Genomic DNA, 18,372 nt, shown 5'->3' with positions numbered 1-18,372 from the left:
CCTCCCTCCAGCTGATGACAGCCAAGCATGAAGGGTGGAGCCCGAGAGATGTGTTAGCCCAGCGGTAGCCTGCTGGAGTCCAGCTCCAGGCAGTCACGGCCAGCAGATCCAGCCCCGCACCGGCCCGCAGAGCACCAAATGGGCTGTCTGGGTGGGCTCCGAACATGAAGCTGGTGCTGTCAGTCCCGTCACTTCCCAAGTGGCTGGCTGCCTCCTACGGAAGCAAATAGCCCCAGCCGGCACAAAGCCAGCTTCCGTTGCGGAGGTTTCCTTGGCGAAAGTGCCAAAGCAGCCCAGGCGCTGCAAAAGCTACAGGAGAGGCAACCCTGGCGGGTCAGTACGACGCAGTTGGTGGCACTGCTGTCTGCGGGGATCTGCTCTAGTCCCCAGGAGCGTGACTAACAGTTGCTGATGATTTTTGAACTGACCTGTGCAGGCATTTAGTGAAGGGGAAGGTTGTTGCTGGGAATGCTGATATGGGTGAGGAGGTGGCTGGCCAGGCGGCCATGCGACACTAAAAGGCAACAGCCTCTCTTTACGAGGCCCTAAGCGCCCGTACGATAGCTGCCCAGGAGGACTGAAGCCTTTGCTGTTTAGATGCCCACCTGACTCCACCTGAGAATGTCAGTGTGATAACATTACTGATGATGCCATTCAGGTAGAAAGGAACTTGTTTTTTTTTTCTTTAATAAATGAAAGAAATTATGAAAAACAATCTTCTAGCAGACATATGGTCATTAGTTTGCAAAACTGGGGCAATGAGTGCAGAAAGCTAAAAAAGCCAACCTGCTGAAACACAAGAGCCTGGCAACAACCGTACTCCCTCAGAGAAAAGGTCCGTCTGGCCCAAGACTCTGTCTCCAGCGTGGGCAACCATCGATGTCTACAGGAGAGCATCTGAGCAGTGCAGGTCTCCTCCTGTCAGGGTCCTGGGGGTGCTCATGGGCTTCAATGGCTGGGACTGGCCTCCCCTGGGACCCCCACCCGCACCGTCTCCTACCAAGGGCCCCGGGGACGTGCCTCAGCTCAGCCTGGGGCCTTCAGTCCCTGCCTGAGCCATCTTGTAGGTGCGCCCGTCTCTGCCCCTGTCTCCTGGATGGGCCTGGGACCTGCACTGCAGAGAGCCCCCTCTCCTGGATGGAGCCCTCAAACCTAGGTCAGAGTTTGTCATGCACAACTCCAGGCATAACACAGCATAACCTATCCTATCCTATTTCCTGCTCTCACCATGAGCTGTGTAACGATGAGAACGTTATTTGCCTGAAATGGCAGGGGCTTTTCAGCTCCAAAAACACTTTCAAGGACACATCACGCAAAGGTCGCAAGTGGAAACGGGATTTGATTTTATTTTGCTGAACCTTTTCAGAGCCAGCGCTCACAAGCATGAAGACAATGCGCATGTGCAGCCAGGAACAGGCTGACGCATTGTTCTGTTTAGAAAAAACATCCCTTGCAGTCTGGCAAACTCACGGAGCTGCAGAAAGGAGCAGCAGGAATACAGGCCAAGCAGTCCCTGTTTCCTGAAGAGTGAGAGCGCGAAGGAGGACGATCAAGACCGACCACACACAAAAGAAGAAGAAGAAAAGGAGGAGGTGGTGTGTGGTACCATTGGATACTTCCCAAAGTGTGGCGCTCAGCGATGACAAAAGAATAATTTTGCATTCCAAATCTTGCTTGCTTGCTTCTCAGCCAGTGATGTGTGAAAAGTGCCTGCCCTGCGCTTGGATTGCCCGCAGGGAGAGCTGCAAAGTGGCAGCTGCTGCTGGTGCAGCAAGGCTGGAGGCCTTCCAAAAACACCGGCTGTCTTGCAGAAGCAAGAACCCCTGGGGAAAGGGAGCCAAGGGAAGAGCAGAGCTCGCTCCCGCTGTGAAGCTGCACGGGGCAAGAGAGCCCCAGAGAGCCAGGGCCCAAGAGAGTGGCACCTTGGCGGTGCAAGAGCAGCAGGCAAGAAGACCCTAGCCAAAAGGGGCCAGAGGAGCCCCGCCAAGGGGTTGTGCTCAGTGCTACAGAGGACAAGAAGCAATCCCCGGGGGCCTCCCTTGGGGCCCGCCCTGGGGGTCTAGCAAGCTTCCTCCCCCCGGATGCGGGGCACGAGGGCCACCTTCGTGGAGCATGAGCAGCGGGCACCTGGCCAAAATGGCCCAAAGCAGGCCTGGCAAGGGGCCCGTGCTCAAAGCCGCGGAGGAAGGCAAAAAACCCCCGGGGACACTTGCTAGCCCACCGGGGGGAAAAAAAAGCCTTCCTCCCCCCAGCTGCAGGGCACGAGAGGCCATCTTCGTGGTGCACGAGCAGCAGGCGGTGACCGAGCCAAAATGGAGCGCAGGAGCCCTGACAACAAGTGGTCCTGCTCAGTGCTGCAGAGGAAGGCAAAAAACCCCCGGGGACCAGTGCCAATCTGCCCCGGGGGAAAATTCCTTCCTGACCCCAGCGGCGCTGGCGATCGGCTATTCCCTGAGCATGTGAGCAAGACCGGCCTCCTCCTCCTCCCACAGGCAGGCTGGTCACGCCTCCCAGGAGAGAGATGCCCAAGCCCTGTTCTCCCTCAGCCTGGAGCCATCTCAGGGGCTTCCCAGAGTGGCCAAGAGCCCCCGGCCTGATCGACCTTGGGGGCAAGGTGTCCAGTGGGACACCAGCGGGTGCTCCAAAGCACCCGGGACCCCTTGCAACCTCTCTGTATCATCCCATTTCTTACGGCTGCTGCCCCTGGCTCCACGGGGGATGAGGACGGCGAGCTCTGCAGTGCTCCTCAAGAAGGCATTCCCTTGTTCTGGCCATGGCTATCCAGTGGAAAAGGCCTGATAGCCTCGGGCACCTCCAGGGGTTGCTGGTGGTTCTCGTCTCCTGAGGGGCTTGCGTCTGTTCCCCTAAGGCTGAAGCAGGACTTCCATCCATCCATCCCTCCCTCCCTCCATCCGATGGTCTTTGAAGGTGGCCCCGCCAGGAGCTGGCCTTGCAGCAGAGAATGTCCATCCAGCAGGCTCGTCTAGCTTCCGTTCTTCCTCCGTCAGCCTCTGCCAAGGAATTCCAGTGGCTCCTCAAGAACTTTCGCATGCCTTCGAGCTGCCCGTGGGCCAGCTCTGGCAGCGGCACACGGGAGGTTGCCCCTTTTATACTGCCCCGGGGCATTGTGACTGCTGCGTTGCCGGGCGGTGGCATTGTGACATGGGGGTGATGAGGCCCCCCATGCACAGCCCCGCCCACCACAGCCCTGTCCTCTGCCCCTCCACCCAGCATCCTTTGGACAAAGGAAGGAAGGCAGGCCTTTGGGGTGCTGGCCCCGAGGCGGTCCCCATGCCCAGGAGGCCCAGGGGGCTGTCCCTGGCCTTGGTGGCCTTGCCCTGGGCACAGCTGCTGGGCATTCCTGGCAATTCATCTGTGCCCGCAGGCTATGTCAATAAAGAAGGGCCTTTGTACCGCAGGCATTTGCTTGGTCGTGGTGATGCTAGAGCTTAGAGAAAGGGCTTTGGTTCCCTCTGCATGAACTCTGCAGAGACACAGAGGGCGTGCATGATTTCCTCAGCATTCCTTCCCAATGCACCAAGGGACCTTTGCTACTACACTCTTTACGGTGAGGTCTTCTTCTGGGAAAGAAGGCCTGAATTGTTTTGTCTTCTTGACCATATTTTCCCTCGCGCTTCAATAGCTCTTCTCCTCCTTTGGCCTTCATCCTTGATACCTTTCTTGAAAGCCCTCTCAGCCTTTGTCTTCCTCCTTCCAGTCGTCGTCTTCCGGAGGCCTGCCATGCCCCTCATCAACTGCTTAGTCTTTGTCTGCCTTTGTCCCAGAACTGGGGAACTTGTCTTTCTCGAACCCGAGTAACGTGAAACGGCCGTAGTGGTACGGGTACAGGAGTGCTCAGCGGGGCTTTGCACGCTGCTTGCCTTTCTTGCCTGACACACCAGAATGCATTTGCCTGGATCACACTGGTGGTGGCTCCTAGTGCCCCTGTGACCTACTCATGCCTCCAGGAACATTGGCCTGCTCCAAGGTTTCCAAAGGGGAGCAGAAACTCATGGCGCTCCACCTGACGTCGTGTTAGCTCTTTCTACCCTGCAGTTCTTCAGGCAGGGTTTACTGATGTCGGGGATCTCTCTTCTGTCAGAGCTTCAGCTGGTCGGGAGGGTGGGGGCCATAGAAGCATACCATGAGACAGAGCCTTTTCTGCCTCGGGGATGCCATGGAATCCAGAATATGACGTGGACAAGGAAACCTACGTTTCTTGGGAGATGTTTTTCTGCAATCCAAATTCAAAAGACCTGACCATGAACATCACTCCTCCCTCCAGCTGATGACAGCCAAGCATGAAGGGTGGAGCCCGAGAGATGTGTTAGCCCAGCGGTAGCCTGCTGGAGTCCAGCTCCAGGCAGTCACGGCCAGCAGATCCAGCCCCGCACCGGCCCGCAGAGCACCAAATGGGCTGTCTGGGTGGGCTCCGAACATGAAGCTGGTGCTGTCAGTCCCGTCACTTCCCAAGTGGCTGGCTGCCTCCTACGGAAGCAAATAGCCCCAGCCGGCACAAAGCCAGCTTCCGTTGCGGAGGTTTCCTTGGCGAAAGTGCCAAAGCAGCCCAGGCGCTGCAAAAGCTACAGGAGAGGCAACCCTGGCGGGTCAGTACGACGCAGTTGGTGGCACTGCTGTCTGCGGGGATCTGCTCTAGTCCCCAGGAGCGTGACTAACAGTTGCTGATGATTTTTGAACTGACCTGTGCAGGCATTTAGTGAAGGGGAAGGTTGTTGCTGGGAATGCTGATATGGGTGAGGAGGTGGCTGGCCAGGCGGCCATGCGACACTAAAAGGCAACAGCCTCTCTTTACGAGGCCCTAAGCGCCCGTACGATAGCTGCCCAGGAGGACTGAAGCCTTTGCTGTTTAGATGCCCACCTGACTCCACCTGAGAATGTCAGTGTGATAACATTACTGATGATGCCATTCAGGTAGAAAGGAACTTGTTTTTTTTTTCTTTAATAAATGAAAGAAATTATGAAAAACAATCTTCTAGCAGACATATGGTCATTAGTTTGCAAAACTGGGGCAATGAGTGCAGAAAGCTAAAAAAGCCAACCTGCTGAAACACAAGAGCCTGGCAACAACCGTACTCCCTCAGAGAAAAGGTCCGTCTGGCCCAAGACTCTGTCTCCAGCGTGGGCAACCATCGATGTCTACAGGAGAGCATCTGAGCAGTGCAGGTCTCCTCCTGTCAGGGTCCTGGGGGTGCTCATGGGCTTCAATGGCTGGGACTGGCCTCCCCTGGGACCCCCACCCGCACCGTCTCCTACCAAGGGCCCCGGGGACGTGCCTCAGCTCAGCCTGGGGCCTTCAGTCCCTGCCTGAGCCATCTTGTAGGTGCGCCCGTCTCTGCCCCTGTCTCCTGGATGGGCCTGGGACCTGCACTGCAGAGAGCCCCCTCTCCTGGATGGAGCCCTCAAACCTAGGTCAGAGTTTGTCATGCACAACTCCAGGCATAACACAGCATAACCTATCCTATCCTATTTCCTGCTCTCACCATGAGCTGTGTAACGATGAGAACGTTATTTGCCTGAAATGGCAGGGGCTTTTCAGCTCCAAAAACACTTTCAAGGACACATCACGCAAAGGTCGCAAGTGGAAACGGGATTTGATTTTATTTTGCTGAACCTTTTCAGAGCCAGCGCTCACAAGCATGAAGACAATGCGCATGTGCAGCCAGGAACAGGCTGACGCATTGTTCTGTTTAGAAAAAACATCCCTTGCAGTCTGGCAAACTCACGGAGCTGCAGAAAGGAGCAGCAGGAATACAGGCCAAGCAGTCCCTGTTTCCTGAAGAGTGAGAGCGCGAAGGAGGACGATCAAGACCGACCACACACAAAAGAAGAAGAAGAAAAGGAGGAGGTGGTGTGTGGTACCATTGGATACTTCCCAAAGTGTGGCGCTCAGCGATGACAAAAGAATAATTTTGCATTCCAAATCTTGCTTGCTTGCTTCTCAGCCAGTGATGTGTGAAAAGTGCCTGCCCTGCGCTTGGATTGCCCGCAGGGAGAGCTGCAAAGTGGCAGCTGCTGCTGGTGCAGCAAGGCTGGAGGCCTTCCAAAAACACCGGCTGTCTTGCAGAAGCAAGAACCCCTGGGGAAAGGGAGCCAAGGGAAGAGCAGAGCTCGCTCCCGCTGTGAAGCTGCACGGGGCAAGAGAGCCCCAGAGAGCCAGGGCCCAAGAGAGTGGCACCTTGGCGGTGCAAGAGCAGCAGGCAAGAAGACCCTAGCCAAAAGGGGCCAGAGGAGCCCCGCCAAGGGGTTGTGCTCAGTGCTACAGAGGACAAGAAGCAATCCCCGGGGGCCTCCCTTGGGGCCCGCCCTGGGGGTCTAGCAAGCTTCCTCCCCCCGGATGCGGGGCACGAGGGCCACCTTCGTGGAGCATGAGCAGCGGGCACCTGGCCAAAATGGCCCAAAGCAGGCCTGGCAAGGGGCCCGTGCTCAAAGCCGCGGAGGAAGGCAAAAAAACCCCCGGGGACACTTGCTAGCCCACCGGGGGGAAAAAAAAGCCTTCCTCCCCCCAGCTGCAGGGCACGAGAGGCCATCTTCGTGGTGCACGAGCAGCAGGCAGTGACCGAGCCAAAATGGAGCGCAGGAGCCCTGACAACAAGTGGTCCTGCTCAGTGCTGCAGAGGAAGGCAAAAAACCCCCGGGGACCAGTGCCAATCTGCCCCGGGGGAAAATTCCTTCCTGACCCCAGCGGCGCTGGCGATCGGCTATTCCCTGAGCATGTGAGCAAGACCGGCCTCCTCCTCCTCCCACAGGCAGGCTGGTCACGCCTCCCAGGAGAGAGATGCCCAAGCCCTGTTCTCCCTCAGCCTGGAGCCATCTCAGGGGCTTCCCAGAGTGGCCAAGAGCCCCCGGCCTGATCGACCTTGGGGGCAAGGTGTCCAGTGGGACACCAGCGGGTGCTCCAAAGCACCCGGGACCCCTTGCAACCTCTCTGTATCATCCCATTTCTTACGGCTGCTGCCCCTGGCTCCACGGGGGATGAGGACGGCGAGCTCTGCAGTGCTCCTCAAGAAGGCATTCCCTTGTTCTGGCCATGGCTATCCAGTGGAAAAGGCCTGATAGCCTCGGGCACCTCCAGGGGTTGCTGGTGGTTCTCGTCTCCTGAGGGGCTTGCGTCTGTTCCCCTAAGGCTGAAGCAGGACTTCCATCCATCCATCCCTCCCTCCCTCCATCCGATGGTCTTTGAAGGTGGCCCCGCCAGGAGCTGGCCTTGCAGCAGAGAATGTCCATCCAGCAGGCTCGTCTAGCTTCCGTTCTTCCTCCGTCAGCCTCTGCCGAGGAATTCCAGTGGCTCCTCAAGAACTTTCGCATGCCTTCGAGCTGCCCGTGGGCCAGCTCTGGCAGCGGCACACGGGAGGTTGCCCCTTTTATACTGCCCCGGGGCATTGTGACTGCTGCGTTGCCGGGCGGTGGCATTGTGACATGGGGGTGATGAGGCCCCCCATGCACAGCCCCGCCCACCACAGCCCTGTCCTCTGCCCCTCCACCCAGCATCCTTTGGACAAAGGAAGGAAGGCAGGCCTTTGGGGTGCTGGCCCCGAGGCGGTCCCCATGCCCAGGAGGCCCAGGGGGCTGTCCCTGGCCTTGGTGGCCTTGCCCTGGGCACAGCTGCTGGGCATTCCTGGCAATTCATCTGTGCCCGCAGGCTATGTCAATAAAGAAGGGCCTTTGTACCGCAGGCATTTGCTTGGTCGTGGTGATGCTAGAGCTTAGAGAAAGGGCTTTGGTTCCCTCTGCATGAACTCTGCAGAGACACAGAGGGCGTGCATGATTTCCTCAGCATTCCTTCCCAATGCACCAAGGGACCTTTGCTACTACACTCTTTACGGTGAGGTCTTCTTCTGGGAAAGAAGGCCTGAATTGTTTTGTCTTCTTGACCATATTTTCCCTCGCGCTTCAATAGCTCTTCTCCTCCTTTGGCCTTCATCCTTGATACCTTTCTTGAAAGCCCTCTCAGCCTTTGTCTTCCTCCTTCCAGTCGTCGTCTTCCGGAGGCCTGCCATGCCCCTCATCAACTGCTTAGTCTTTGTCTGCCTTTGTCCCAGAACTGGGGAACTTGTCTTTCTCGAACCCGAGTAACGTGAAACGGCCGTAGTGGTACGGGTACAGGAGTGCTCAGCGGGGCTTTGCACGCTGCTTGCCTTTCTTGCCTGACACACCAGAATGCATTTGCCTGGATCACACTGGTGGTGGCTCCTAGTGCCCCTGTGACCTACTCATGCCTCCAGGAACATTGGCCTGCTCCAAGGTTTCCAAAGGGGAGCAGAAACTCATGGCGCTCCACCTGACGTCGTGTTAGCTCTTTCTACCCTGCAGTTCTTCAGGCAGGGTTTACTGATGTCGGGGATCTCTCTTCTGTCAGAGCTTCAGCTGGTCGGGAGGGTGGGGGCCATAGAAGCATACCATGAGACAGAGCCTTTTCTGCCTCGGGGATGCCATGGAATCCAGAATATGACGTGGACAAGGAAACCTACGTTTCTTGGGAGATGTTTTTCTGCAATCCAAATTCAAAAGACCTGACCATGAACATCACTCTTCCCTCCAGCTGATGACAGCCAAGCATGAAGGGTGGAGCCCGAGAGATGTGTTAGCCCAGCGGTAGCCTGCTGGAGTCCAGCTCCAGGCAGTCACGGCCAGCAGATCCAGCCCCGCACCGGCCCGCAGAGCACCAAATGGGCTGTCTGGGTGGGCTCCGAACATGAAGCTGGTGCTGTCAGTCCCGTCACTTCCCAAGTGGCTGGCTGCCTCCTACGGAAGCAAATAGCCCCAGCCGGCACAAAGCCAGCTTCCGTTGCGGAGGTTTCCTTGGCGAAAGTGCCAAAGCAGCCCAGGCGCTGCAAAAGCTACAGGAGAGGCAACCCTGGCGGGTCAGTACGACGCAGTTGGTGGCACTGCTGTCTGCGGGGATCTGCTCTAGTCCCCAGGAGCGTGACTAACAGTTGCTGATGATTTTTGAACTGACCTGTGCAGGCATTTAGTGAAGGGGAAGGTTGTTGCTGGGAATGCTGATATGGGTGAGGAGGTGGCTGGCCAGGCGGCCATGCGACACTAAAAGGCAACAGCCTCTCTTTACGAGGCCCTAAGCGCCCGTACGATAGCTGCCCAGGAGGACTGAAGCCTTTGCTGTTTAGATGCCCACCTGACTCCACCTGAGAATGTCAGTGTGATAACATTACTGATGATGCCATTCAGGTAGAAAGGAACTTGTTTTTTTTTTCTTTAATAAATGAAAGAAATTATGAAAAACAATCTTCTAGCAGACATATGGTCATTAGTTTGCAAAACTGGGGCAATGAGTGCAGAAAGCTAAAAAAGCCAACCTGCTGAAACACAAGAGCCTGGCAACAACCGTACTCCCTCAGAGAAAAGGTCCGTCTGGCCCAAGACTCTGTCTCCAGCGTGGGCAACCATCGATGTCTACAGGAGAGCATCTGAGCAGTGCAGGTCTCCTCCTGTCAGGGTCCTGGGGGTGCTCATGGGCTTCAATGGCTGGGACTGGCCTCCCCTGGGACCCCCACCCGCACCGTCTCCTACCAAGGGCCCCGGGGACGTGCCTCAGCTCAGCCTGGGGCCTTCAGTCCCTGCCTGAGCCATCTTGTAGGTGCGCCCGTCTCTGCCCCTGTCTCCTGGATGGGCCTGGGACCTGCACTGCAGAGAGCCCCCTCTCCTGGATGGAGCCCTCAAACCTAGGTCAGAGTTTGTCATGCACAACTCCAGGCATAACACAGCATAACCTATCCTATCCTATTTCCTGCTCTCACCATGAGCTGTGTAACGATGAGAACGTTATTTGCCTGAAATGGCAGGGGCTTTTCAGCTCCAAAAACACTTTCAAGGACACATCACGCAAAGGTCGCAAGTGGAAACGGGATTTGATTTTATTTTGCTGAACCTTTTCAGAGCCAGCGCTCACAAGCATGAAGACAATGCGCATGTGCAGCCAGGAACAGGCTGACGCATTGTTCTGTTTAGAAAAAACATCCCTTGCAGTCTGGCAAACTCACGGAGCTGCAGAAAGGAGCAGCAGGAATACAGGCCAAGCAGTCCCTGTTTCCTGAAGAGTGAGAGCGCGAAGGAGGACGATCAAGACCGACCACACACAAAAGAAGAAGAAGAAAAGGAGGAGGTGGTGTGTGGTACCATTGGATACTTCCCAAAGTGTGGCGCTCAGCGATGACAAAAGAATAATTTTGCATTCCAAATCTTGCTTGCTTGCTTCTCAGCCAGTGATGTGTGAAAAGTGCCTGCCCTGCGCTTGGATTGCCCGCAGGGAGAGCTGCAAAGTGGCAGCTGCTGCTGGTGCAGCAAGGCTGGAGGCCTTCCAAAAACACCGGCTGTCTTGCAGAAGCAAGAACCCCTGGGGAAAGGGAGCCAAGGGAAGAGCAGAGCTCGCTCCCGCTGTGAAGCTGCACGGGGCAAGAGAGCCCCAGAGAGCCAGGGCCCAAGAGAGTGGCACCTTGGCGGTGCAAGAGCAGCAGGCAAGAAGACCCTAGCCAAAAGGGGCCAGAGGAGCCCCGCCAAGGGGTTGTGCTCAGTGCTACAGAGGACAAGAAGCAATCCCCGGGGGCCTCCCTTGGGGCCCGCCCTGGGGGTCTAGCAAGCTTCCTCCCCCCGGATGCGGGGCACGAGGGCCACCTTCGTGGAGCATGAGCAGCGGGCACCTGGCCAAAATGGCCCAAAGCAGGCCTGGCAAGGGGCCCGTGCTCAAAGCCGCGGAGGAAGGCAAAAAACCCCCGGGGACACTTGCTAGCCCACCGGGGGGAAAAAAAAGCCTTCCTCCCCCCAGCTGCAGGGCACGAGAGGCCATCTTCGTGGTGCACGAGCAGCAGGCAGTGACCGAGCCAAAATGGAGCGCAGGAGCCCTGACAACAAGCGGTCCTGCTCAGTGCTGCAGAGGAAGGCAAAAAACCCCCGGGGACCAGTGCCAATCTGCCCCGGGGGAAAATTCCTTCCTGACCCCAGCGGCGCTGGCGATCGGCTATTCCCTGAGCATGTGAGCAAGACCGGCCTCCTCCTCCTCCCACAGGCAGGCTGGTCACGCCTCCCAGGAGAGAGATGCCCAAGCCCTGGTCTCCCTCAGCCTGGAGCCATCTCAGGGGCTTCCCAGAGTGGCCAAGAGCCCCCGGCCTGATCGACCTTGGGGGCAAGGTGTCCAGTGGGACACCAGCGGGTGCTCCAAAGCACCCGGGACCCCTTGCAACCTCTCTGTATCATCCCATTTCTTACGGCTGCTGCCCCTGGCTCCACGGGGGATGAGGACGGCGAGCTCTGCAGTGCTCCTCAAGAAGGCATTCCCTTGTTCTGGCCATGGCTATCCTGTGGAAAAGGCCTGATAGCCTCGGGCACCTCCAGGGGTTGCTGGTGGTTCTCGTCTCCTGAGGGGCTTGCGTCTGTTCCCCTAAGGCTGAAGCAGGACTTCCATCCATCCATCCCTCCCTCCCTCCATCCGATGGTCTTTGAAGGTGGCCCCGCCAGGAGCTGGCCTTGCAGCAGAGAATGTCCATCCAGCAGGCTCGTCTAGCTTCCGTTCTTCCTCCGTCAGCCTCTGCCAAGGAATTCCAGTGGCTCCTCAAGAACTTTCGCATGCCTTCGAGCTGCCCGTGGGCCAGCTCTGGCAGCGGCACACGGGAGGTTGCCCCTTTTATACTGCCCCGGGGCATTGTGACTGCTGCGTTGCCGGGCGGTGGCATTGTGACATGGGGGTGATGAGGCCCCCCATGCACAGCCCCGCCCACCACAGCCCTGTCCTCTGCCCCTCCACCCAGCATCCTTTGGACAAAGGAAGGAAGGCAGGCCTTTGGGGTGCTGGCCCCGAGGCGGTCCCCATGCCCAGGAGGCCCAGGGGGCTGTCCCTGGCCTTGGTGGCCTTGCCCTGGGCACAGCTGCTGGGCATTCCTGGCAATTCATCTGTGCCCGCAGGCTATGTCAATAAAGAAGGGCCTTTGTACCGCAGGCATTTGCTTGGTCGTGGTGATGCTAGAGCTTAGAGAAAGGGCTTTGGTTCCCTCTGCATGAACTCTGCAGAGACACAGAGGGCGTGCATGATTTCCTCAGCATTCCTTCCCAATGCACCAAGGGACCTTTGCTACTACACTCTTTACGGTGAGGTCTTCTTCTGGGAAAGAAGGCCTGAATTGTTTTGTCTTCTTGACCATATTTTCCCTCGCGCTTCAATAGCTCTTCTCCTCCTTTGGCCTTCATCCTTGATACCTTTCTTGAAAGCCCTCTCAGCCTTTGTCTTCCTCCTTCCAGTCGTCGTCTTCCGGAGGCCTGCCATGCCCCTCATCAACTGCTTAGTCTTTGTCTGCCTTTGTCCCAGAACTGGGGAACTTGTCTTTCTCGAACCCGAGTAACGTGAAACGGCCGTAGTGGTACGGGTACAGGAGTGCTCAGCGGGGCTTTGCACGCTGCTTGCCTTTCTTGCCTGACACACCAGAATGCATTTGCCTGGATCACACTGGTGGTGGCTCCTAGTGCCCCTGTGACCTACTCATGCCTCCAGGAACATTGGCCTGCTCCAAGGTTTCCAAAGGGGAGCAGAAACTCATGGCGCTCCACCTGACGTCGTGTTAGCTCTTTCTACCCTGCAGTTCTTCAGGCAGGGTTTACTGATGTCGGGGATCTCTCTTCTGTCAGAGCTTCAGCTGGTCGGGAGGGTGGGGGCCATAGAAGCATACCATGAGACAGAGCCTTTTCTGCCTCGGGGATGCCATGGAATCCAGAATATGACGTGGACAAGGAAACCTACGTTTCTTGGGAGATGTTTTTCTGCAATCCAAATTCAAAAGACCTGACCATGAACATCACTCTTCCCTCCAGCTGATGACAGCCAAGCATGAAGGGTGGAGCCCGAGAGATGTGTTAGCCCAGCGGTAGCCTGCTGGAGTCCAGCTCCAGGCAGTCACGGCCAGCAGATCCAGCCCCGCACCGGCCCGCAGAGCACCAAATGGGCTGTCTGGGTGGGCTCCGAACATGAAGCTGGTGCTGTCAGTCCCGTCACTTCCCAAGTGGCTGGCTGCCTCCTACGGAAGCAAATAGCCCCAGCCGGCACAAAGCCAGCTTCCGTTGCGGAGGTTTCCTTGGCGAAAGTGCCAAAGCAGCCCAGGCGCTGCAAAAGCTACAGGAGAGGCAACCCTGGCGGGTCAGTACGACGCAGTTGGTGGCACTGCTGTCTGCGGGGATCTGCTCTAGTCCCCAGGAGCGTGACTAACAGTTGCTGATGATTTTTGAACTGACCTGTGCAGGCATTTAGTGAAGGGGAAGGTTGTTGCTGGGAATGCTGATATGGGTGAGGAGGTGGCTGGCCAGGCGGCCATGCGACACTAAAAGGCAACAGCCTCTCTTTACGAGGCCCTAAGCGCCCGTACGATAGCTGCCCAGGAGGACTGAAGCCTTTGCTGTTTAGATGCCCACCTGACTCCACCTGAGAATGTCAGTGTGATAACATTACTGATGATGCCATTCAGGTAGAAAGGAACTTGTTTTTTTTTTCTTTAATAAATGAAAGAAATTATGAAAAACAATCTTCTAGCAGACATATGGTCATTAGTTTGCAAAACTGGGGCAATGAGTGCAGAAAGCTAAAAAAGCCAACCTGCTGAAACACAAGAGCCTGGCAACAACCGTACTCCCTCAGAGAAAAGGTCCGTCTGGCCCAAGACTCTGTCTCCAGCGTGGGCAACCATCGATGTCTACAGGAGAGCATCTGAGCAGTGCAGGTCTCCTCCTGTCAGGGTCCTGGGGGTGCTCATGGGCTTCAATGGCTGGGACTGGCCTCCCCTGGGACCCCCACCCGCACCGTCTCCTACCAAGGGCCCCGGGGACGTGCCTCAGCTCAGCCTGGGGCCTTCAGTCCCTGCCTGAGCCATCTTGTAGGTGCGCCCGTCTCTGCCCCTGTCTCCTGGATGGGCCTGGGACCTGCACTGCAGAGAGCCCCCTCTCCTGGATGGAGCCCTCAAACCTAGGTCAGAGTTTGTCATGCACAACTCCAGGCATAACACAGCATAACCTATCCTATCCTATTTCCTGCTCTCACCATGAGCTGTGTAACGATGAGAACGTTATTTGCCTGAAATGGCAGGGGCTTTTCAGCTCCAAAAACACTTTCAAGGACACATCACGCAAAGGTCGCAAGTGGAAACGGGATTTGATTTTATTTTGCTGAACCTTTTCAGAGCCAGCGCTCACAAGCATGAAGACAATGCGCATGTGCAGCCAGGAACAGGCTGACGCATTGTTCTGTTTAGAAAAAACATCCCTTGCAGTCTGGCAAACTCACGGAGCTGCAGAAAGGAGCAGCAGGAATACAGGCCAAGCAGTCCCTGTTTCCTGAAGAGTGAGAGCGCGAAGGAGGACGATCAAGACCGACCACACACAAAAGAAGAAGAAGAAAAGGAGGAGGTGGTGTGTGGTACCATTGGATACTTCCCAAAGTGTGGCGCTCAGCGATGACAAAAGAATAATTTTGCATTCCAAATCTTGCTTGCTTGCTTCTCAGCCAGTGATGTGTGAAAAGTGCCTGCCCTGCGCTTGGATTGCCCGCAGGGAGAGCTGCAAAGTGGCAGCTGCTGCTGGTGCAGCAAGGCTGGAGGCCTTCCAAAAACACCGGCTGTCTTGCAGAAGCAAGAACCCCTGGGGAAAGGGAGCCAAGGGAAGAGCAGAGCTCGCTCCCGCTGTGAAGCTGCACGGGGCAAGAGAGCCCCAGAGAGCCAGGGCCCAAGAGAGTGGCACCTTGGCGGTGCAAGAGCAGCAGGCAAGAAGACCCTAGCCAAAAGGGGCCAGAGGAGCCCCGCCAAGGGGTTGTGCTCAGTGCTACAGAGGACAAGAAGCAATCCCCGGGGGCCTCCCTTGGGGCCCGCCCTGGGGGTCTAGCAAGCTTCCTCCCCCCGGATGCGGGGCACGAGGGCCACCTTCGTGGAGCATGAGCAGCGGGCACCTGGCCAAAATGGCCCAAAGCAGGCCTGGCAAGGGGCCCGTGCTCAAAGCCGCGGAGGAAGGCAAAAAACCCCCGGGGACACTTGCTAGCCCACCGGGGGGAAAAAAAAGCCTTCCTCCCCCCAGCTGCAGGGCACGAGAGGCCATCTTCGTGGTGCACGAGCAGCAGGCAGTGACCGAGCCAAAATGGAGCGCAGGAGCCCTGACAACAAGCGGTCCTGCTCAGTGCTGCAGAGGAAGGCAAAAAAACCCCCGGGGACCAGTGCCAATCTGCCCCGGGGGAAAATTCCTTCCTGACCCCAGCGGCGCTGGCGATCGGCTATTCCCTGAGCATGTGAGCAAGACCGGCCTCCTCCTCCTCCCACAGGCAGGCTGGTCACGCCTCCCAGGAGAGAGATGCCCAAGCCCTGGTCTCCTTCAGCCTGGAGCCATCTCAGGGGCTTCCCAGAGTGGCCAAGAGCCCCCGGCCTGATCGACCTTGGGGGCAAGGTGTCCAGTGGGACACCAGCGGGTGCTCCAAAGCACCCGGGACCCCTTGCAACCTCTCTGTATCATCCCATTTCTTACGGCTGCTGCCCCTGGCTCCACGGGGGATGAGGACGGCGAGCTCTGCAGTGCTCCTCAAGAAGGCATTCCCTTGTTCTGGCCATGGCTATCCTGTGGAAAAGGCCTGATAGCCTCGGGCACCTCCAGGGGTTGCTGGTGGTTCTCGTCTCCTGAGGGGCTTGCGTCTGTTCCCCTAAGGCTGAAGCAGGACTTCCATCCATCCATCCCTCCCTCCCTCCATCCGATGGTCTTTGAAGGTGGCCCCGCCAGGAGCTGGCCTTGCAGCAGAGAATGTCCATCCAGCAGGCTCGTCTAGCTTCCGTTCTTCCTCCGTCAGCCTCTGCCGAGGAATTCCACCGGCTCCTCAAGAACTTTCTCTCGCATGCCTTTGAGCTGCCCGTGGGCCAGCTCTGGCAGCGGCACACGGGAGGATGCCCCTTTTATACTGCCCCGGGGCATTGTGACTGCTGCGTTGCCGGGCGGTGGCATTGTGACATGGGGGTGATGAGGCCCCCCATGCACAGCCCCGCCCACCACAGCCCTGTCCTCTGCCCCTCCACCCAGCATCCTTTGGACAAAGGAAGGAAGGCAGGCCTTTGGGGTGCTGGCCCCGAGGCGGTCCCCATGCCCAGGAGGCCCAGGGGGCTGTCCCTGGCCTTGGTGGCCTTGCCCTGGGCACAGCTGCTGGGCATTCCTGGCAATTCATCTGTGCCCGCAGGCTATGTCAATAAAGAAGGGCCTTTGTACCGCAGGCATTTGCTTGGTCGTGGTGATGCTAGAGCTTAGAGAAAGGGCTTTGGTTCCCTCTGCATGAACTCTGCAGAGACACAGAGGGCGTGCATGATTTCCTCAGCATTCCTTCCCAATGCGCCAAGGGACCTTTGCTACTACACTCTTTACGGTGAGGTCTTCTTCTGGGAAAGAAGTCCTGAATTGTTTTGTCTTCTTGACCATATTTTCCCTCGCGCTTCAATAGCTCTTCTCCTCCTTTGGCCTTCATCCTTGATACCTTTCTTGAAAGCCCTCTCAGCCTTTGTCTTCCTCCTTCCAGTCGTCGTCTTCCGGAGGCCTGCCATGCCCCTCATCAACTGCTTAGTCTTTGTCTGCCTTTGTCCCAGAACTGGGGAACTTGTCTTTCTCGAACCCGAGTAACGTGAAACGGCCGTAGTGGTACGGGTACAGGAGTGCTCAGCGGGGCTTTGCACGCTGCTTGCCTTTCTTGCCTGACACACCAGAATGCATTTGCCTGGATCACACTGGTGGTGGCTCCTAGTGCCCCTGTGACCTACTCATGCCTCCAGGAACATTGGCCTGCTCCAAGGTTTCCAAAGGGGAGCAGAAACTCATGGCGCTCCACCTGACGTCGTGTTAGCTCTTTCTACCCTGCAGTTCTTCAGGCAGGGTTTACTGATGTCGGGGATCTCTCTTCTGTCAGAGCTTCAGCTGGTCGGGAGGGTGGGGGCCATAGAAGCATACCATGAGACAGAGCCTTTTCTGCCTCGGGGATGCCATGGAATCCAGAATATGACGTGGACAAGGAAACCTACGTTTCTTGGGAGATGTTTTTCTGCAATCCAAATTCAAAAGACCTGACCATGAACATCACTCTTCCCTTCCAGCCAAGCATGAAGGGTGGAGCCCGAGAGATGTGTTAGCCCAGCGGTAGCCTGCTGGAGTCCAGCTCCAGGCAGTCACGGCCAGCAGATCCAGCCCCGCACCGGCCTGCAGAGCACCAAATGGGCTGTCTGGGTGGGCTCCAAACATGAAGCTGGTGCTGTCAGTCCCGTCACTTCCCAAGTGGCTGTCTGCCTCCTACAGAAGCAAATAGCCCCAGCCGGCACGAAGCCAGCTTCCGTTGCGGAGGTTTCCTTGGCGAAAGTGCCAAAGCAGCCCAGGCGCTGCAAAAGCTACGGGAGAGGCAACCCTGGCGGGTCAGTACGATGCAGTTGGTGGCACTGCTGTCTGCGGGGATCTGCTCTAGTCCCCAGGAGCGTGACTAACAGTTGCTGATGATTTTTGAACTGACCTGTGCAGGCATTTAGTGAAGGGGAAGGTTGTTGCTGGGAATGCTGATATGGGTGAGGAGGTGGCTGGCCAGGCGGCCATGCGACACTAAAAGGCAACAGCCTCTCTTTACGAGGCCCTAAGCGCCCGTACGATAGCTGCCCAGGAGGACTGAAGCCTTTGCTTTTTAGATGCCCACCTGACTCCACCTGAGAATGTCAGTGTGATAACATTACTGATGATGCCATTCAGGTAGAAAGGAACTTGTTTTTTTTTTTCTTTAATAAATGAAAGAAACTATGAAAAACAATCTTCTAGCACACGTACGGTCATTAGTTTGCAAAACTGGGGCAATGAGTGCAGAAAGCTAAAAAAGCCAACCTGCTGAAACACAAGAGCCTGGCAACAACCGTACTCCATCGGAGAAAAGGTCCGTCTGGCCCAAGACTCTGTCTCCAGCGTGGGCAACCATCGATGTCTACAGGAGAGCATCTGAGCAGTGCAGGTCTCCTCCTGTCAGGGTCCTGGGGGCGCTCATGGGCTTCAATGGCTGGGACTGGCCTCCCCTGGGACCCCCACCCGCACCGTCTCCTACCAAGGGCCCCGGGGACGTGCCTCAGCTCAGCCTGGGGCCTTCAGTCCCTGCCTGAGCCATCTTGTAGGTGTGCCCGTCTCTGCCCCTGTCTCCTGGATGGGCCTGGGACCTGCACTGCAGTCCTGGATAGAGCCTTCAGACCTAGGTCAGAGCTAGTCATGTGGAACTGTAGGCATAACACAGCATAATTGTTTTCTTCTATTCCCTGCACTCACCACGATTCACATAACAATGAGACTGTCATTTGCCTGAAATGGCAGGGGCTTTTCAGCTCCAAA

General features: G+C 57.0%; 1 protein-coding gene across 7 annotated transcripts in view; it reads right to left on the bottom strand.

Annotated features, from left to right (window-relative positions):
• The window catches only part of GOLGA4 (golgin A4), a 97,196-nt gene that overhangs the window by 17,285 nt on the left and 61,539 nt on the right, over positions 1 to 18,372 (bottom strand). The window lies entirely within an intron of this gene.

The sequence above is a fragment of the Grus americana genome, chromosome 2 (assembly GCF_028858705.1).
Source record: "Grus americana isolate bGruAme1 chromosome 2, bGruAme1.mat, whole genome shotgun sequence".
In the NCBI taxonomy this organism is placed as follows: Eukaryota; Metazoa; Chordata; class Aves; order Gruiformes; family Gruidae; genus Grus; species Grus americana.
The sequence above is the reverse complement of the archived record's forward strand: the minus strand, read 5'-3'. Positions and strand labels throughout refer to the sequence as shown.